We start from the raw sequence: 22481 nt of genomic DNA on the forward strand, positions 1-22481 counted from the left end.
TCTGCACGTTTGCTGCACCGTACTGCTCCGTATGCCCATTGGCTGACTGTGGGGGACTTATATACAGCCACAAGCTTGCGGACGTTTATACGTCCCCCAACTGTTGAGTGTATGTAGCCTTAGGGTCTATTCATATTGGCATATTTTTTCACATCAGTGGTTTTTCACTTAAGCCATTTCACGTAGGGTTCTAAATTGATTACTGATCAGTGGAAAAAAATGACGTGTGAAGAAGCCCATTGAAACGAATGGATCAGTAGTAGCCAGAGTGGTTCAGAGAAAAAAAAGTATGCCAATGTGATTTTGCCCTTAATGATCAATGAAGAGTCTATATAAGGTGAAAGTCTATTTGCAACCCTAATAAGGAAAGCTTTATTTGCACATTTCTGATCTGCTGAATGATTCCAACATTGCAACAATGGAAAAGATAACTGTAATGTGAACATACTTTTAGTGAAGTGAAGTAGGTTGGTTAATCCAGATGTTATTAAAAATGCCCAATTTATAATAACAACCAGGAAATTGGGTATTTAAAGGAGTATTCCCATCTTGGCATTTAAATTTAATTGAATTAATTTGCCATATGTAAACATTTCTTCAATTGGATGTTATTTAACTGGTTCACGACGGTCGGGTCCCGCTGCATGGAGAGGGCTCACGGGCTGAGCCCTCTTCATAGCCGGTAAGTCTTTGCTGCACCAATCGCGGGTGTTATCACAGCGATCGCTGCCGGCAAAGCTGCCTGCAGCCTCAAAAAGAGGGCGTGGCGATCCGTCTCCATGGTAGCCTTGGGTCTTCCAAAGACCCGAGGCTATTTCGTTTTAACTCCTTCATTAAAATATGCTGCTTGTAATGAATGAGGAGGAAAATCCCCACATACTGTAGTATGGCAGTATATGATAGGATCGATCAGACAACCTAGGGTTAAAGTACCCTAGGGAGTCTGAAAAATAGTAAAAATAAAAAAAAGTTTTTTAAAAAAAATGTATAATAAAAAAACCTAAAAATTCAAATCACCCCCCTTTCCCTATAACTGGCATAAATATAAATAAACAGTAAAAATCATAAACACATTAGGTATCGACGCGTCAGAAAATGCCCGATCAAAATATAGTAACGGTTTTAACCCCATAACGGAAAATAGAGCCCAAAGTTGGAAATGGCACTTTTTTGCCATTTTGAAAAATATAAAAAAAATCTATAAAAAGTGATCAAAAGGTTGTACAGTCCTAAAAATGATAAATGAAAATATTATCAAATGTCGCAAAAAATGACACCACCCACAGCTCCGTACAACAAATTATAAAAAAAGTTATTAGTGCCAGATGATGGCAAAATTAAAAAAAAAATTTTGTACAGGAGGTTTTAATTTTTGTAAATGTATGAAAACATTATAAAACCTACACAAATTTGGTATCCCCGTAATCGTACCAACCCAAAGAAAAAAGTAGACATGTCATTTGGGGTGCTAAGTGAAAGCCGTAAAATCCAAGCCCACAAGAAAATGGCGCAAATGCGTTTTTCACCATTTTCACTGCATTTTTTTCCCGCTTCCCAGTACATGGCATGGAATATTCAATACCATCACTGTGTAAAAATAAAAAAGTTATAGATTTTTGAAGGTGGGGAGTGAAAAATGGAAATGAAAAAACATCCTGTGGTAATGATTGGTGAATCCAGGTGGTCAGGCAGGGCTCAATAGCGCATGTCTGGCCACCGCTGCCTAAATGTGAGGTGGTCGTATCCGGGGAAGCTATCTCGTTTCTAAGGGACAGAATGACTACATTTATGAGAAATTATCTTCACACGGGAAGATTTTTTTTATTGACATCCATTTGAAGAAATGTTTACATATGGCAAATGAATTCAATTAAATGTAAATGCCCAAATTGTAATACCCCTTTATTGTTAGGCAATAAAGAATGTTCTTATCTTATTTCATTTTCGCACATATTTAATATAAAGCCTTTATAATTTTTTTTGTCTTTTAACAATTATTTAACATAACCATAAATTTACCAACTTAGAGTAGTAGAACTAAAAATTACTGCATGCAATATATTCTTACTTCTACATTTTAGACTAGGTCTATTCAAGCGTATTTGTCCTAACAACCACATAAAAATATTGTTTGCTATGGGAAAACAACTTAGTAATAAATTGGAAAATGACTTTAGTCACCCAGGCAAAACTGCTACAGCCATTAATGTCTAAAAATACTACAGTACTTTATGGGAAACATGTATCAGTTTTACATCCCAAACTTATTTTGTAAGTGATATACAGCACCATCTAGTGGCAAGTTAAAATATTATTCATTCTTGGCTACTGATTTTTTGTGTTTGACCTTATATGTTTCCTTCACTTTGACTATATAGTTGGTGAAGCTTTTAGATTTTTTTGAGCTTTGTCCTGCCCCCCATCCTAAACTGAAAATGAGAATATATGCCAAATGTCATCTCTCTAGGAAATATTATGAAGTATTTTGCATAAAGAATGTGTACATCAGATTATCATATTTGTCCATATGTTTCAAAATTACTATTTTAATGCATGGTCCCTATTCTTTCATTTTTTGGAGAGCCACAGAGACACACAACCATGTAATTTTTTTTTCTATATTATTTGTGCACAGCCAAAACTGTGGAAGATCACCTTTATCATTGTTTCCTCTCATTGATAAACCCTAGTACGGCAAAACATATACTGGAGATCAAAATTGAAGAAACAAAACACATTTTCCTAAATGTCAAAATCCTATGTGAATATATCCTAATATGAGTAAAATTTAAGTATTTTAAGCTTATTGCATGAATTGTATATATTCTACAGCAAAATGTAAATAAGATAAATGAAAAATATCACTGATGAATACACTTTCAGATACATGGAAGTTATAAGCACCTGGTGCTAATTTCCTCAATCATCTGACAAACCCTATTTATTTGGCAGCCTAACTTTCCAATTTTCACTGACTTTTCAAAAATGGTGTCCAAAAGTGGTAACCCTATCAGCCATAGCAAGAGAAGTTGGCCGTTCCATGTCTGTGATTTCTAGAATTTAGCATCGTTACAACATCACAAACTCATTCTATTCCCCCAAGAAAGCTGGTGGCCCTCAAAAGACAAAAATAAGAGAAGACAGGATAATGCGTAGAATCTCCATGAGTAAACGTTTCAACACTGCAGGTGGAATAGCTCACCAGCTCTCGTCATACAGTGCTATAACATTTAAGAGCATTTGGATCAAAAACCCACTCTGCAATGACCAAACCTCTCATTAGCAGAAATAATTAAAAGCCTAAACTCCTTTGCTGTTATTTGGACAGAGAAGTGGCCACAGTTAGTGATGAAAGCAAGTTTAATTTATTTGGGTCTAAGGAAACACTATGTTCCTCAGCAAACTGGGGAAAGACTGGACCCAAGGTTTATAAAGAAGTCAGTGAAAGGTGGTGAAGAAAGTGTAATGGTTAGGGGAATGACAAAAGAACAACTGTCTGCCAAGGCAAAACACCAGTACTCTGCTTTCCTCCTTGATCTGTCTTCTGCCTTTGACACTATGCACCATTCTCTCCTGTTGCATGCACTATGTTCTCTTGGCATGAGTCACTTATCCGTGTCCCAGATCTCCTCATACCTCTCCAACCAGACTTTCAGTATCTATCAGTCTCATACCACGTCTTTACCTTATCCCCTCTCTGTTGGCATCTCATCAAGGTTCTGTTAAGAGGACCCCTACTTTTCTCCATCTAAACTTCTGGCCTTGGACAGCTCATTAAGTTTGATGCCTTTCAATACCACTGTTATGCAGATGACACACAGATCTATATTTCTAGCCCAGATATCACCTCTCTTCTAGCCAGAATTCCAGAGCGTCTAACATCCATATGCTCCTATTCCTGTTTTCCAAAACTAAACATGGATAAAATGGAACTCTTAATCATTCCTCCACCTAACACATCCCTCCCACCAAACTTAACTGTCACAATCAATGGCTCCACACTCTCCCCGGTCCCTAAAGTCTTCTGCCTTGGAGTCATCTTTGACTCTGCCTTATCTTTTAAGACTCACATACAGGTTCTTACTACAACCTGCCACCTTCATCTCAAGAACATCTCTCATATCAGACCCTTCCTCCATCCAGAGTTTACAAAATTGCTGCAACATCCATTCCTGTGGTCTCCCAACTAACTCTCTAACGCCCCTCCAATCCATCCTTAACTCTGCTGCCTGGCTAATACTTGTGGTTTCTCCTCTGCCTTTCCTCTTTGCTAGTCTCTCCACTGGTTACTCATTCAGCAAATTCAATTTAAAATCCTAACCATGACTTACAAAGCCACCCACAACCTCCATACATCTCTGAACTAATCAGCCAATACCGTCCCACATGTAATCTCCGTTCCTCACAGGACCTTCAGCTTCACTCTATTACCATCCATTCTTCTCACAAACTTATCCAGGATTTCTGTCACGCATCTCCCATTCTCTGGAACTGTCTACCAAAATGTGTCAAACTGTCCTCAACCTTCCAATCCTTAAAACGTAATCTGAAAACCCATCTGTTGAGGATCACCTACAATACACAATAACTGCTCTTCTCTGCTCCCTCACCTTTATTTACCCTCCAACATACATTGAGAGACCTCATGGGCAGGATCCTCCTTCCACTTGATCACTGTAGTATTGTGTTTGTTCTTGTCCTAATGTAATGTATGTGAACCCCTTATTGATTGTAAAGCACCATGGAATTAACAGTGCTTTGTAAATAAATACTAATAATGTTTTCAGCAGCCTCTTATACAGCTCCCTGTCAGACTGAATGCAAAAGTCCTAATCTAAACCCAATTAAAAACCTCTGGAAAATCTTTGGTGACAAAATAATGGCCATGAAACAGTCAACAGTCACAGAACTGTGGAAGAGACTGGAAGAAGAATGGACCAAAATCACACCAGAGCAGTAAGAGAGACTAGTGATGTCCTGTGGCTACAGATGTGCTGAAATCATACACAGCAAAGGCCTGTACAATTCCTGATTGGAGAATGTTGTAGCCTTTTAATTATAATCTTTTTTTCTGTGCTACAGTCATTGCTGTTCTCTAATTATGATCATTATGTTTTTTGCAAAATAAAGGTTTTATGTTGATATACTTTGGTAATTTTGTAAAACACTATTCTTGTAGCATGGAGTACCTCTTACAAAAATAAATCCATCAATTGTTGATCAATGGATATTACATTATTTATGAAAAAATCAAATGATCATACATTTTTCTCTAATTTTGATCTCTAAGCAGGAAATGTTTCTGAGATCCATCAATCCTAGACATGTCAATCAGGAAGTAAATCATGATTTCTTACTCCAGAGAAAGCTATAAGCTCCTGTAAACTAAAACTACTTGGCTACTAGTTGCTGTTACTTCGACTATATATGTTTCCATTATATTAGCATTTGTATTTGACTTGGCAGAAACCCTTAAAACTTAATAAGTCTCTGCCTTAAAGAACTAAGAACGAAGCTAATTCTGTATTCTATAAACCCGGTTTCCATACTATTGAGGGCTCTCTGTTGACAGGAGCCTATTTGCCATCTTTTATAATTTAATGTGAGAAGTATACATGGTGGCAGTGAAGAAAGTGCCAAGGCTAAGGAAGTAGAATTTAGTGTAAAGGTTCCATCTTGTGTATGTGGGCTCTTTAGCATAGGTGCACCCCATGACGTAACTCGAGAGTGGGGTTTTGTCACAGTTGCTAACTGTACTTTTTTATTTTGACACATTTCTTGCTGTTGACTTATTTTTGTGTTTCTAAGCAATACATATTGTGTTTTTAAGCAATACATTGCTTCTAAATTAGAATGCAGTAATATGACCATCACAGCAAACCACTATTTTTATTTTTCAGTTTTATTTGAAAATTGACAGAAAAGACTTGTATACATACATACAATACCTACTGCATGGATACAATTGCCGTTTTGGGTAGAGAGTAGCTGGTCTTTGAGCAGATGTGATGCTATATGTTACAACAGGGGGCAGACCAGGAGCTGCTGGTCTGTATCCGGCTACTCTCTGTTTCAACCAAATGGCTCTTTTTATAATATTCAATCTGATTAAAGCTGTGTTTGATCACTATGTGCCACCTATGCTCATGTACAGGATGCATTATGGCCAAATCACTGCACATACATACAAGTACACCAGGGGCCTAAAGATGTCTGTGGATGGCATATTACAGCTGTGAACCACCCATACACTCATAGGTCTCATTACTGTAACGGTTCAAGTGAATGATGTGAAAAAACATTTCTACATAGCTAAATGATAATTGGGAAATGAACAAATAAATAGTTTTTGTATCTGCACAAAAATACATCACAAAGTTACTTTATTTCTTTCGCTATATATATTTATTGCGCTTTTTAAAATCGCATAAATCTAGAAATGTTATATTTATTATCTGGTACTTCACAGTGTTTTACAAACATGTCACATTACTAGACTCAGTAATCTATTAAACAATTTACTTTAAGCATGTTCCTTTCAGTGGAAACGGCTAAATCCAGTTTAAGCTTGATTCGATGACTGGTCAACATCTGCTCATTGCGGAAAAAATGCATAAACTCCCTCCTTAAGGCAACAACACTGTAAACACAGACAACTGGTAGTTTATTCTAAAGAGTTGTCCATGAATAGAGCTTCATGATCTAGCCAATATTTCCATAGTTATAACCGCGAACCATTCAGCTATTAAAAATAATGTTAATAGTGGTGAGGTTTTTCTGGCAAAATCATGTGGACAAGTCACAAGCTATTTGAGAACCCAGAGAAGCATGTGCGGGCAGGTTTATTAGCCGTGTGTGGTAGCTCCTATTTATGATCATACACAAAGTATGACGTAACCTCTGACAGCCTGGCTACAATATTTCTAACTGCCAACATATCCATCAACCTGCTCTTTACATATAGTTAAAAGAAATCTACCACCAGGATCAAGGATTGTAAACCAAATGCACCTCATTTTTATGAGAAAAGGCTTTAACATATATGCAAATTAATATTAGGGGCCCCAAGCTCAAGATCCCTTCAGGCTCATTTGCATAATTGTTAAACATTGTAAAAACAAGAGCATAAAAAGCTAAATGATGAGCAGAAGTACACCCATGTAAGTGTGCTTGCTGTACAATATTTCATCCTGGTGGTAGATTTTCTTTAATATTTATGGATCTTCTGCTCTTTAACCCCTTAAGAACGGAGGGTTTTTCGCTCTCAAACTTCAAAAATCCATAACTTTTTATTGGTTCATTGTAATTAATCTGCAGAAACTGGACAGCCTTGTCATCCCCCAATGACGTTCAGGGGAGCGACGCTTGGAACCAAGCTGGTGGTGCATATGTGCCGTCGTCTTTTAAATGCCACCAGCGGCATCGGAAGGCTTAATACCAGCGATCGGTGCTAGAATCAACTGCAGGTATTAGCGGTGGGTGTTTGCTGCAATATGCAGCAAACCCCACCTCTGTATGAAGAGGGCTCAGCCCGTGAGCTCTCTTCATATACCCCCAGCACCTCTGCGTCGGAGCGTGAAGGGGTTAAAGAAAACAGAGGGCTTTTATACCTGTGATCTGGAATAGAGTATCATTATGGTTGAAACTAAGGATAGCAAAGTGATTTAGTTTCCACAACCCTATGTTCTTATAGAGCACTGATGGTGAACCTTTTAGAGAGCGAATGCCCAAACGACAACAAAACCCCACTTATTTATTTAAAAGTGCCAACATGGCAATTTAAGTATTAACTTATTGCTTACTGCTTTGTCAAGGCTTCCAATCGTATTTGCATCCTGAGGACATTAGTACAGTAGAAAGAGGAGAAATTCAGATTATTATTGTAGCGTTCCTCCAGGGTCCCCTGTACAGGAACAATGTAGGGCCCATGGAAGTAGCTCAAATTATAATCCAGATCTGTCCTGTGTGGCCTGGGACTGCAAGAGGAGGCCATGGGTTCTGTCTTATGAACTCTATGCTGAGGACCTGGGTGCCCACAGAGAGGGCTCTGAGTGCCACCTCTGGCACCCGTGTCTTAGGTTCGCCACCACTGTTATAGAGGGAAACCTTTTATGGAGTTTCCTATAAGCTTCAGACTATATTTCACATTCTCTGAAAGTAATGTTCATAATAAGAGTATACAATTGCATTCTGCCTATTCCCTTTACCAGGAAAGTTCAAGGAATAAGGATTTTTGTTGAGAACAGAGTTTTTTAAACAGTTTCAAAGACAACACTGCCTAACATGAATGCCAACCTAAATAACACTCTCTACTTGACCTGTAAGTATCATTCCTTGTTTTAGGTTCAATAAAGAACAAAATATTAACTTCGGGTATATGTACTGTAATCACCATGAGACACATACATTGAATGAATATTGCAGAAACAGGAGCAACAATAGTTCAAATCACATGTAACTCTGGTGCAAATGAAGTTTATGAGGAAAAAATCATAAAGCGGTATAAATAACAAGATATAATCCTTCATCCCGCCTTCCTTTGAAGTATGTACAAACCCATACAGGACAACCTAAACTAAATAAGAACCCAAACAGAGACATCATACACCAACACACACAGCCATACCGACACACAAGACAACATTCACAGACTGGGGGGGACAGAAAAAGTGTGTGTGTGGGGGGGGGGGGAGCAGCAGGCATCGAAAAGATGCAGGTTACAGACCTCTACTCCAAAGATCAAACTGTGGGGACTCTCAACGAGACCCACGGTAGCCATCGCAGAGGGAATTGGTACACTGCATCAGGCTGGAAATCATCTAGCACTACTATCTCCTCCATCCTAAGAATGTACGCCATCTCTGCAGACCATATGACCCTGGAGGGGGGAGTAGTCGACTTTCCTAATCTGGGAATGACATGTCTCGTTGCCATAACAAAATCTATTCATTGTTTTAAGAAATAACTTACCAAACACCTTTTTCCTACCATTTCATGGCAATGATGAGAAGTTAAAAATTAAATATTGTCAATTATTGGCTTACTGGTATGACGGCTATGTTTAAAGAAGACCTTTCACCACCTCACACATGAGGAGATTTTCATACCATCCTGTAGGGGCTGTTACACAGATTCATGGGCACTTAGAATTTTCCTTTAGGACCCCGCGGTTGTAGAGATATCATTCCCAGTTTCTGGCCATTGTAATCTGTGTTTGGTCAGAGAGGAGAAGTTGGGGCTGGAGGTGTGTGTTATGCTAATCTTCTCTTATACTGCCCAATCAGTGGCACGCAATGTCAGAGAAGCTTTTATGAATATTGAGCTGTGATTTTTATTTTATGTTCATCTAAAGGCTGTCACATACATCACACACATTCTGCTAATATTCTGTTGACATTGGGGCACATTGACTTACCCGTCAATGTCGCGATCCCCAATTCACACCTGATATCCTGCATGTGTCGCTTCCCCGCTCAGGTCCGCCGGAGTTCCCCATCTTCTTCCCGGTGTATGTAGGTGCATGGCTTGCGACACAATTTTAACCCCTTAATGACTGCCCTATCTACGTCGGTCATTAAGGGTACTTCTTCTGACGCGACGCCTTTCTACGGCGCCGCGTCAGAAGAAGATTTCGGGACATCGGGTCAGTATAGTGCCGGTGTCGGGCTGTGATATCACAGCCCAGAACCGGCACTAACACCCGGGATCGGAAAAACTCTGATCCCGGGTGTTTAACCCCTTACACGCCGCGGTCAAGCATGACCGTGGCGTGCAAGTGTGTCCCCCGTGGATCGGACCCCCCGGTGTGCTTACCGGGGGATCCGATCCCATCTGCCGCTGCCCACTCGTCGGGACCCGGGGCTTCCAGCTTCTCTCCCCGCCAGGTTCTGCCTTCCTGGCAGGACCCGGCTGTAAGTAACTGAGCATGCGCGGCATGCTCAGTTACTTACACTATACACTGCAATACAAGTGTATTGCAGTGTAGAGGCTTGAATAAGTGATCAGATGATCGCTTCTTCAAGCCAAAAGGTGGAAAATATGTGAGAGTTAAAAAAAAAAGATTAAATCATTTTATAATAATAATTAAATAAATAAAATAAAGTCCCATAATCTCCCCAGTTACACATATAATGCAAATACAGTATATAAAACCCCAAAACACACGAAAAATTTACATATTTGGTATCACCGCGTCCGTATTAATCTGTACAATAAATCTAAATCATTATTGAACCCGCTTGGTGAACGATGAAAAAAAAAACTACGAAAAACTTTCCGTAATATACAATTTTTCATCAAACACCATCACAAAAAATGTTCTAAAAAGTGATCAAAAAAAGCTACGTTCCCTAATATGATACGACTGAAAAGGACAACTCTTTTCGCAAAAAATAAGCCCTCAACCAGGTCTGACAACATAAAAATACAGAAGTTATGGCCCTAAAAAGTTGTCAATAGTAAAAACAATGCGATATTCTCCAATGTTGGTTTTACTCAGGAAAATTGAGCAAAGATAAGAAAAACTATATAAATGAGGTATCACCGCAATCGTAGTGAACCAGAGAATAAAGATAAAATATTATTTTTACATTACGGTGAGCGGGGGGAAAAAAAATGCTAAAAATCCAAAATAAAAATTGATGATTTTATTTGTGTCCCCCTTGAAATAGTTAATAAAATCTCATGAATAAGCTATGGGCCCCCTAAATGAATTATCTATACATTGTATCTCATTCCGTAAAAAATAAGCCCTCATATGTTTGCATTACCAAAAAAAATAAAAATGTATAGGTAGTACAATGTGACAATACAAATCTGCAGTGAATGGCGCCATTCATTCTATACTCGGCCGTGCACCTGTACAGAAGTTTACCGCCACATATGTGGTATCAGTACACTCGGGAGGAATTGGGCATCAAATGTTGCAGTGCGTTTCATCATTTAATTTATTCTGAAACTGTCAGTTTGGCCTAAATGAATGTATTTTCCAAAAAAATTCCATAGTTTCTAAATCGCAGGTCCATATTGTTTTAACCCATGTGAAACACTTAAAGGGTTAATGGACTTAATAGAAGTTGTTTTACATACGTTGAGGGGTGAAGTTTCTATAGTGGGGTCATTTATGGGGTTTTACTATTATTTAGGCCTTACAAAGTCACTTGGAAGCTGAGTTTTCCCTCAAAATTAGTTTTGGCAATTTTCATGAAAATGAGAAAAATCGCACCTAAAGTTCTGCACTTCATAACATCCTAGAAAAATGACCGGAAGCATAAAATATCATCCCAACATAAAGCAGACATTCCGTAAATGTCATTTATCAAGCTTTTTGGGTAGTTTTACTTCCTGTCTGGAAAGCAGAACATTTCAAACTTGGAAAATGAAGAATTTTTACAAACTTTTGCCAAATTTTCACTTTTTTTCAGAACGAATCGCAAAACTTATCACTTAAATTTTATAACTAACATGAAGTACAATGTATCACGAGAAAACATTCTCAAAATCACCGGGATATGTTAAAGCGTTCCGAAGTTATAACCAATTATCGTGAGACATGTCAGATTTGAAAAATCGAGTCTGGTCATTGAGCTGAAAACTAGTGTCGGTGATAAGGGGTTAAGTTAAATCACGCGGTTTGTCCAAATCCGTTGGATGGTCCGACGGATGAAAGCTGGTGCATTGCACCAAAATCCGAACGCGTGTGACACAATTCCCTTTTAAATGTGGCGCAAAGCGGAAACCGTTGGAATATCTGACGTTTGTGCAAACCCTTAGTAAATGAGCCCCATTGTGTTTATAGCCCCGGAGCTGCATATTTGCAGCCGGATACATCAAGAGACGGAAGAAGGAGGCTGTGCTGCGTTTACTCTACTGAAACATCGCCGGGGGCAGCGAGTGCGCCGGTGCGCGGACAGTAACGACCCATGCCGACCCGCTCCCGGCTCTCTGGCGTGAAGGTGGCAGATTGGAGCACATAGGCTAGCATTTGCAATTATTTTAGGGCCTCTGTGCCACGTCAGTCCTGATAAACATGCCCCAATGTTTCTAAATTGTGTTCACAATGCGTCGACATTCCGTTTACATCACAAATGAGTTGTGAAAGCAAATGCGATGTTACCACAAACGCAATAGAAAAGCAAACATAAAACGTAATGTAAAAGTGTCTGCATTACATTTATGCAAGCATGACATTTACATGGTGGTTGCGCTAACATTGCATTTATTATTTCCTTACATTTGTGGGTATGCAGCATTTTAGTTGACAAGGCACGTGTGTGGCGTTTTGCTGGCAGTTGCATTTACATGGTGTTTGCATTGTGTTTACGCTTAGGTTTTTATGGTGTTTGCATTTTCTTTGTGTTTGCATAGCGAGGGCATCGCATTTGTGTAGCATTTTTGTTTTACATGGCGTTTACATAGTGTTTATGTGCCATTTGAATTAAAATTTATGCTTATGTGGTGTTTGCTTTTGTCACGTTTGCGTCACATTGACACTAATATGGCGTTTGCACTGCATTGATGTTTACATGGCATATGTGGTGTTTGTGTTGTGTTTCCACTTACGTGGCATTTGCATCCTGTTTACACTTGAATGTAGTTTGTGTTGTGTTTACGCTTATGTAGTGTTTGCGGCAAGTTTATGCTTAGGTACCTTCTGCGCTGCGTTTACCCTTACATGGCATTTGTATAGCGTATACGTGGTGTTTGTCTCGTGTTTACATGATCATGGTGTTTGCATCACATTTACACAAACACAGCAATTGTGTCACGTTTACACTTGTGTAGAGTTTGTGTTATGCTTACATGGTGTTTGCGTCACGGTTACGCTTAAGCAGCATTTGCCTCATGGTTATGTGGCGTTTTTGTTAGGCTTACGTACTTTTGTGTTACACTTATGCTGTGTTTGTGTCACGTTTTCACTCACACTGTTTTTATGTCACGATTCCACTTACATAGCGTTTGCGTCACGGTTACGCTTACAAGTCATTCGAGTTACGCTGCATTAGCGTTACACTTATGCAGCGTTTGCATGATGGTTATTCTTACACAGCATTTGCATCATGGTTATGCGGCATTTGCACCATGCTTTTGCTTTACACCTACATGCCATTTGTTTTTTTCTTGTTTGCAACACATTTACGATTATGTAGTATATGTGTTGATGTCTCGTTTACATTGCATGCAAGTATATAACAAACACATTATTATGGTCATATCTCGGGACTAATAACTTCGCAACCTTGGGGACTAGAAGGAAAATTCTAAGTGCCCGTGAATCTGTGAGGTAGTTAATTGAGTCAGAAGCCCTTAAAGGAAACCTACCACTTGTAGTGGCAGGTTTCCGATGGAAATACCGGGCACCAGCTCAGGGTGAGCTGGTGCCGGAGCTTATTTTAGTTAGTGTTTTAAACCGCGGTATCGCGGTTTAAAACACTTTTTAAACGTTGTAGCCGGCGCAGGCAGGTACGCGCTCGGCGCTTACCGTGCACGCGGCTCTCATTCACTTCCTATGTAGCCGCGCGCACGGTAAGCGCCGAGCGCGTACCTGCCTGCGCCGGCTATAAAGTTTAAAAAGTGTTTTAAACCGCGATACCGCGGTTTAAAACACTAACTAAAATAAGCTCCGGCACCAGCTCACCCTGAGCTGGTGCCCGGTATTTCCATCGGAAACCTGCCACTACAAGTGGTAGGTTTCCTTTAAGGTGCATTTGCATAATTTTTAAAGCCTTTTTCTTTTGTAAAAACAAGGTTGTGAGAAGCTAAAAGTAGAGCAGATTCAGGCTGCACAAACCAGTATGTAGGTGTGTTTGGATTACAATCCTTGTTCCTGATGAAGGATTACCTTTAAGCACTGAAAATGTTTTAAAAAGTTTTATAGCATTTGGGATATATGGTGCAATTCTCCTACTACTCCTATCCAGAATGAGAAGCACACAAGTGGAATCCTTTAATCAGGTCTCATTCTTAATGTATCCTCAATATGGTACTCAGTTCACTTGTGTCAACCTTTTCTTTGCCCTAACATACTAATTTTCTAAAGAGGCTACTAGGGCGTGGAGTAGCCAGAGCTGAGGCTACACGGCACTGCTACTCCATGCCCCAGTAGACTCTTTTATACTCCTACCGGCATATCTTCGGCGCGCAGCTATGAGGAGCTGCGCTCCCCTGTCCGCAAGCTCGCGACTGCCCGGTCACTGCTCCGAAGCCGGAGCTATTGCATATGTGCAGAATAACACGGTAGGCTGTGACGTATGCTTGATATGTGTCACTATATGGGGTTTTGTAGTGTGTTATGTGTGTATTATCTTATAATCATTCATATGTAACCATTTCTATTCTCTGGAATGTTCTACTTAACTGCAGAAGTCTTTGTGACCCCACAGCTTCAGTGGGGGTGGATTTGGACGTGGGGATATTGTTTGGTAATAAATTCCCACCACCCACTACTAGGTGATAACCAGATAGCAGAGAAGGCGGGGGTGGAGTTGGGTGTAGGGCTATTGTTTGAAACTGGTTAGAGGCAGTGGTTGGGGAACCTCTGGCTGGAGAGCAAGCTGCGTCGCTCTTCCATAGGACTTGGCTGATATGTAACTTGTTGATATACTGGAATAAAACCTGAAGAAATACAGCTCAGTGCTTGTCTTCTCTGATCACGAGGGCCTTTCGTGACACAGAACTCCGGCTTTGTGGATGGGGGTGCACAGCTTCTCGTAGCTGCGCGCCGAAGATATGCCATGTCTGATCCCTAGTGAGTTTGGTGTTCATAACCCTGTCTCCATGTCTGCTCCCTAGCGGCCACTAACATCACGGTTCTTCCTTCTACCAGGAAGAACCCTCCATCCTATTGTGGCTTCCCCCTCGTCTTGCATCCCCTGATGGTCCTGCCATGTGTGCAACAGGCCTGTCTACCAGTACCACACTACTGTGACATGTATATCACTAGGCTGCGCATAAATCCAGCCACGCAGGTACCAGGGGAATCCAGTTGCCCCCACACCATAAGGTCAGGCCCCATTGGGAGGATTGCTTTGTGTGTATTTATTACACAGTTTTGCACTTGTAGATTTATCAATCTGTTAATGACAGATTTATGTTGTAATTTACACTAAACAACACTTTACACCACATGAATTAATAGAATCCGTGTAATATTTGGACACTCTTATGACCGGTACAACTATGATGAAGGCTTCATAAATAATTCCAGCTGTACCAGAAACTGTGGAATAATGCATTTTAAAGTATGCAAAGTGTTGGGGGTGCAGGAGAAAAATGTCCTCTTTAGGTCTGAATTTATACAGCAGGTGTATTACATAATGAACATGCAACAAATTTTCATAGAAGAGGTCCAGGGACCTTCAGGATTCGAGGAGTGTGTGGATGAATGGGTTTAAGTGAGCAATGCAAGGAACTAGTTCCTTCATACAGGAGGTGTCTCATAGCTGTCATTATGAACAAAGGATTTTGTACAAAAGAATTGAACAAATTTCAGCAAATATGTTCAATATTTTTCCCTGTGTCTTATTATTACAGGTAATTTAATCTATAGCTTTATTTTGTTGCAAGTGTGGATTGGATGGATAGTTCCTGACATCTGGTGAGAGTTTCATGTCAGTAGCACCTTTATAAATATATTTATATTTTTATTTGTTACGTTCATTACATATTTCACCCATGGTAAACGAACGGCACAAATATTAGGTTTCCTTAGTGTGAGACTGAGCTTATAAGTGTATCCTATTATGACAAGTACAAATACATGTATGTGCTGGATAGTCAGATAGTAACATCGAAACAATAATGCCTGTCATCTTGTACTTTACCCACAAGAGACTAAACTCCTACATTGTATGCAGTTATGTTTGTAATCTTACTACGGCATGCTTGTAACATTTGTTAATAATATTCACGGGTGCACCCGCAACCCATATCGCGGGTCACAGGCTCACCCGTGCCTGCCGTGCTCGCTGGCGTGGCGCCCATGCTGCTCACTTCTCCCAGCTCCTGATTCCAGTCTGCGGCCTCCGCCATAGGAGACGAGGAAGCTAGTGTGTCGGCTTCAGGAAATTTAAAGAGCTAGCGCACTGTTAATTGGCACAGGCCATTTCTCAGAAATCTACTTAAACCTTGTTGTGACCCTGGACCTGTTCCTGGTTATACTCCTCCACCGCCAGGCCCTGACCTCCTTCTCCGTCTCTGACCCTGAATCTTTGCCGCCTGTCTTGACCTCCTGCCTGTCCCTGACCACGAGATTGCCTGCCGACTTTGTACCTAGACCTTGGCTGCCACCGTAGACAAATCCAGCCTGTGGGACGACCTGGTGGTACCACGCCACTACAAGACCAACCTGCTTTGCGGCGGGCTCCGGTGAAGACCGCGTGCCACTTAGATTCTGGTCCTAGGTATCGGCTTAAGTGATCGTTTACGGTGGTCCAAGGGGTTCACTAACCCCAAGCCTTGCTAATGTTTATGTTGCACATTGATTCTATTTGACTCTTATGATAAGAAAGATGCTTGGTTTAAATGTAATGTCCCACTAAAGTAGTTAGGGTCTCAGCAGTGGGAACCCCTCTGACAAAATAATAAAACCAAATGTGGTAAATTAAATCTTTTTTAGTCAAAAAATGTACAAACCATGTATTAATCCAGAATTGTAATGGTATGGAAAATAAAGTATGATTAAGAGCTATATCGCTCGAAACGTGTCACCTTTTCATGTACATTTTGCCATCTAGATGGATTTCTTTTTAGAACTTATGCTTTTTAACAACTTTCAATAAAGAAGATGGATTTTATATGAAATTGTAGCCTCACAATTACCAACCAGTGGCGGAGCCCCTCCTGTGTTTCTGTCTGCAAACTAACATCTCCGGAGCCGGACCAGCTGAGCTACACTAGCACAACCACTTCAATCAATGAACAAAGAGCAACATAAGAGGTGAGCTGGATTACAAACTTTAGTATTTTGTCTTATGGATAATAAACCCCAAAATGGTGCCTTTAAAATATTCACATGGACCTGCAGAAAAGAAGCCCTGATAAAGCTATAAGAAATGAAAATGTAAAATGTTATGGCATTTTGGTAAGGGGTTAGTGAACTCAGAGGGTTTAAATGATAGATTTTTTAAAATTTCTCCACTATAAATTTTGTGTATAAGGAGCACATAATTCAACTGAAAAGGGCACAGAAGAGAGCACCAAAACATATTACGGGAATTGGGGGACTAGAATACAATGACAGAATACAAAATTTAGGGGAGGCGGTTCAATCATCACCATAGATATTAAGAGCACTGAGACTATGGAACTCTCTCCTACGAGGTGTTATAATGGCTGATGCTTTGCACAAACGGGGCGTGGATGCCCCTTTTATGGGTAACAAATATGTTAATGTGACATTGATCCAGGGAGTTATTCTGATTGCCATGTTTTGGGTTGAGTCAGATTTTTTTCCTTACTATCAATTGGCATCAGCCTTATAGGGTTGTATGCCTTTTTCATGAATACCATACACCTTTTCTACCATAATAGTATGAAACACAAAGCGTCACTCCTCACCTTCAAAAATCAATCATTTTTTAAATTTTTCCATATAAAGAGCTGTATGATGTTGTGTTTTCGGCATAATAAATTGCAATTCATAGTGATGGTATTTAACCCCTTAACGCTCTGCGCCGTAGCTCTACGGCGCAGAGGTATAAGGGATGTATGAAGAGGGCTCACGGGCTGAGTCCTCTTCATACAGTGGTGGGGGTTGTTGCATATTGCTGCAAACCCCCACCGCTAATAACCGTGGTCAGTGCTTGCACCGATCGCGGCTATTAACCCTTTCAACGCCGGCGGCAAAGACGGTTTAAAAGACGCCATCTTTATTACGATCGCTGCGCCCCCGAATGTCATCGGGGGGCGGCGATCGGTTGCCATGGTAGCCTCGGGTCTTCGTTTGACCCGAGACTATCTGGCATCTGCAGATTCGCTACAATGAGCCAGTGGCTCATTGTAATGAATGTGCTGCAAAAATGCCATATATTGCAATACAGAAGTATTGCAGTATATGGTAGGAACGATCTGACCATCTAGGGTTAATGTACCCTAGATGGTCTAAAAAATAGTGAAAAAATAAATTTAAAAAAAAGTTAAAAAAAAAATAATTAATAAAATATTAAAAGTTCAAATCACCCCCCTTTCCCTAGAACTGATATAAAACATAATAAACAGTAAAAATCACAAACATATTAGGTATCGCCGCGTCCCAAAATGCCCGATCTATCAAAATATAAAAACGGTTACGGGCGGCGGTGACCTCCAAGGCGGGAAATGGCGCCCAAATGTTCGAAATGCGACTTTTACACCTTTTTACATAACATAAAAAATGAAATAAAAAATGATCAAAATGTCGCACAGACCTCAAAATGGTAGCAATGAAAACGTCGCCTCATTTTGGAAAAAAAGACCCCTCACACATCTCCGTGCGCCAAAGTATGAAAAAGTTATTAGCGTCAGAAGATGACAAATTTTTTTTTTCTTTTTTGTACACATTCGTTTAATTTTTGAAAATGTATTAAAACACAATAAAACCTATATAAATTTGGTATCACCGCGATCGCACCGAACCAAAGAATAAAGTAGGCATGTTATTTGGAGCGAAGAGTGAAAGTCGTAAAAACTGAGCCCACAATTTTTCCACATTTGAAATTTTTTTTCAGCTTCGCAGTACACGGCATGTTAAAATAAATAACATCACGGGAAAGTAAAATTTGTTACGCACAAAATAAGTCCTCACACAGGTCTGTACACGTAAAAATGAAAAAGTTATGGATTTTTGAAGTTGGAGAGCGAGAAATGAGCCGAAAAACCCTGCGTCCTTAAGGGGTTAATGTTCCGTGCTGTGCACTGCGAAGCAGGAAAAAAATTCCAAATGCAGTTAAAAAGGCGAGAAAATTACATTTGCACCATTTCATGTGTGCTTGGATTTTACAGCTTTTACTGTGCACCCCAAATGACATGTCTACTTTATTCTTTAGATTGGTGCAATCACGTTGATACCAAACTCAATTGGTTTTATAATGTTTTCATACATTTCCAAAAATTATAACCCCCTGAACAAAAATAAATTATTCATTTTGCCATCTCCTGGCACTAATAACTTTTTCATATTTCAGTGTACCGAGCTGTGTGGTTTAATTTTTTGCAAGATGAGATGATGTTTTCAATACTATCATTTTGATTTTCTGTTTAAGGGTCAATTGCACTGAATAACCATCATTATATTTTCATTAAGAGGGGACACTTTGGGACGCAATGATACCTAACATGATTTTTACTGTTTATATTATATCAGTTTTAGAGAAAGAGGCAATTTGAAGTTTTAGGTTTTTTATTTATTTAAAAAAAATGTACTATTTTTTCAGACCCCCTAGGGCACTTTATCCCTAGGTTGTCTGTTGATCCCAGCAAACACGCAATATGAAGTAAACTCTCATTGTGTATGGAGAGGCCTCATATTTTTACCCAGTCGATTTCTCCATAAAGAATAATAATAGAGGTGCAACCCCGGCTGGGGCCGAACAACCAAAACACTGAGGTTGTGATTCTATGCAGTTTTTGCTGCGATTTGCGGCAAAAACAGAATAATACATGTGCAGTAAACACACACTCCTTGAAGAATTGTCGGCTGCTGTACAGTGGAGAAACTGAAGGACCTGTGATGATGTCATCACATGACCCTCTGGTTTCTCCTCTATACAGCCTTCCTCAGAACATGGCTGCTCTGCTCATAGTGAGGAGAAACTAGAACTGGGAGCAGGAGAGGGGACACTAGAACTGGGGGCAGGAGGGGGGCAATAGAACTTGGGGCAAGAGAGGGGCACTAGAACTGGGGGCAGGGGGGAGGGACTAGAAGTGGGAGCAGTTGGGGGCACTAGCACTGGGGGCAGGAGGGGTGAACTAGTACTGCGGGCAGGAGGGGGGAATAGAACTGGGGTCCAGAGGGAGGATTAGAACTGGGGGCAGGAGGGGGGAACTAGAACTGGGGGCAGAAGGGGGGAAATAGAACTCGGGGCAGGAGAGGGGCACTAGAACTGGGGGCAGGGGGGAGGGACTAGAACTGGGAGCAGCTGGGGGCAGGAGGGGTGAACTAGAACTGGGGGCAGGAGGGGAGAACTAGTACTGGGGGCAGGAGGGGGAATAGAACTGGGGTCCAGAGGGAGGATTAGAACTGGGGGCAGGAGGGGGGAACTAGAACTGGGGGCAGGAGCGGGAAATAGAACTTGGGGCGGGAGAGGGGCACTAGAACTGGAGGCAGGAGAGGGGCACTAGAACTGGAGGCAGGAGAGGGGCACTAGAACTGGAGGCAGGGGGAGGGACTAGAAATGGGAGCAGCTGTTAGTAGTTATATTCCTGTACATAGGGGGCAGTGTTATAGTAGTTATATTCTTGTACATAGGGGGCAGTATTATAGTAGTATATTCTTGAACATGGTTTGTGGACACTGCAAGATGAGGAACTGTATTGCGGGGTCACAGCATTAGAAAGGCTGAGAACTACTGCCCTAAGGTAACAAGCATACTAGCGGTGACAATCTACCACAAGTAAATCTGATGGTAGATGTCCTTTAAGCATCTGTGTAGGGCAATTTATCAATATACAACAATGACTGCAATGGAAACATTAGGATAAATGAAACTTGAATATAGTAATAATTAGTCACCTAGCAAAGCAATCAAATATTATCATCAAATTAGAACTGAGTTCATGCAGTGCAATTGCCCTAAAGGTTTAGACCTCGTGCTACACATTACAGCATTACAGCTCCAATATCAACTGACACAACATGCAACTGAATAAATAGCAATATTCTTGTGAATTTGGACTGAATAAAATAATAAAAAATAACAGACACAGAATGTGCAAGCTCCCAAATCATCATAAAGTTCCATTGAAGGAATAATGCAATGTATACATAATTACACTGCATAATTACATGGCTACTGCAGAAATTTTAATTAATTAATTAATCTGCTTATACTTATGAAATGCATGATGACCAAGACGTATATAGTATTTGTGTAGCATAAACACTATTACATATATTGAACATTCTAAAAATATAAAATTTTATCTTTAATAATAATAACTAAATCCATAAATTATGATTTCAATATTGAAATTTTATACAGAAAGTGAAAATCCAAATACTTGGTACCTGAAAGTCAAATAAAGACATTCCCTTAATATTATTTATTAGTTGTAGCCTATGAAATATGAGATGGCTTATAAATATACTCAGTGTTTTTAAATGTAGTAATACCTGCTTTTAAATTTAGTACTATTAGTAAAAGTAGTAGTATGCTTTCTATAGTAACTGAAAAAGCAACACTTGACTCAATACAGTGGTACTTTTTTAAACCCTATAAAAAGAAAGCTGCAGCTACAACATCACATTACCTTAGGGTCCCCCAGAATTCATCATAACTTGTTTATATACTTTGTAGACACATTTATTATCATACTGCTTCATAACTCTTGTGCTGGCTCCTTGACATAAACATGTTGTGTGAATGAGCTCTCAGTTCTGTGAGCCAGCTATATGTTATTAGGTACTTTTACTTAATGGGAAACATCTGGAATTGAAGTAAAATACAAAGAAACCCCCACAAGTTGAAAAAATCTTCAATCCACTTCCTGAGGCATGGAAATTGCTTAAACATTCATACGGCAACAAAAGAATTTTAAATTTAAGGGAAGAAAAAACTTACTTGTTAAGAAGCTGCTGACACAATCCGTTCTTCGTGGTTGGACTTTAGATGAATACTATGTCCTCCTAAGAGAAGATTCCTTTCACACTTTCTTACAATGAATGAAACAACTCAATAGGGACCGACTAAGTGGAAAGGGGACTACATGAAGCTAAGGCTTTGGAACAAGCCAGGAAACTCAATGAGGAGTGGGAGGGCTTATTTCTCTGCCTCAAAATTTCTGTACCTCTACAAGCGGCATATCAGTTATGTGCTAGATATTAATAGCAGCTCTGTTTTCAGGCAAGTGGGTTGATTTACAATGTCTGTAACTATTTTAAGGAGAGTAGAATGGAATGCAGCTTGGCTTTTAATTCCCATGGATATCTTCCTATATTGCAGTATGTAAAATAGAGATTAAAGGTAGATTAATTAAAATATAGTAGATATCATTATAGTTTTTAGGTATGCGTTTGGTAAGTATATAACGAAAACCAGCAGAGCAAACAAGTATGGTTTTTTGTATGTTGCAATACAATTATATATAAAAAGATTTATAAAATATTCAAATTCTGTTAAAAAAAATTAAGTCAAAACTGAAAAGCCAAAATGGCACTTTTTATCACCTTAGTGCTCCTAAAATTTCTGTATGCCACACAAAATGAGAAGAAATCTACCATCAAAATCAATTATGATGGTAGCTTGCTTATAGATCCAGATACCACTTATAGATACAGTGTATGTGGT

General features: G+C 39.8%; 1 protein-coding gene across 1 annotated transcript in view; it reads right to left on the reverse strand.

Moving 5' to 3' along the window:
• The window catches only part of PSD3 (pleckstrin and Sec7 domain containing 3), a 350748-nt gene extending 328876 nt beyond the window's left edge, over positions 1–21872 (reverse strand). Inside the window, exon 1 of the mRNA XM_072114187.1 lies at positions 21756–21872. The gene's annotated coding sequence lies outside the window, so the exon portion shown is untranslated. The remainder of the gene's footprint in view (positions 1–21755) is intronic.
• Positions 21873–22481: the final 609 nt, after the last annotated feature.

The sequence above is a fragment of the Engystomops pustulosus genome, chromosome 1 (genome assembly GCF_040894005.1).
Source record: "Engystomops pustulosus chromosome 1, aEngPut4.maternal, whole genome shotgun sequence".
Classification (NCBI taxonomy): Eukaryota; Metazoa; Chordata; class Amphibia; order Anura; family Leptodactylidae; genus Engystomops; species Engystomops pustulosus.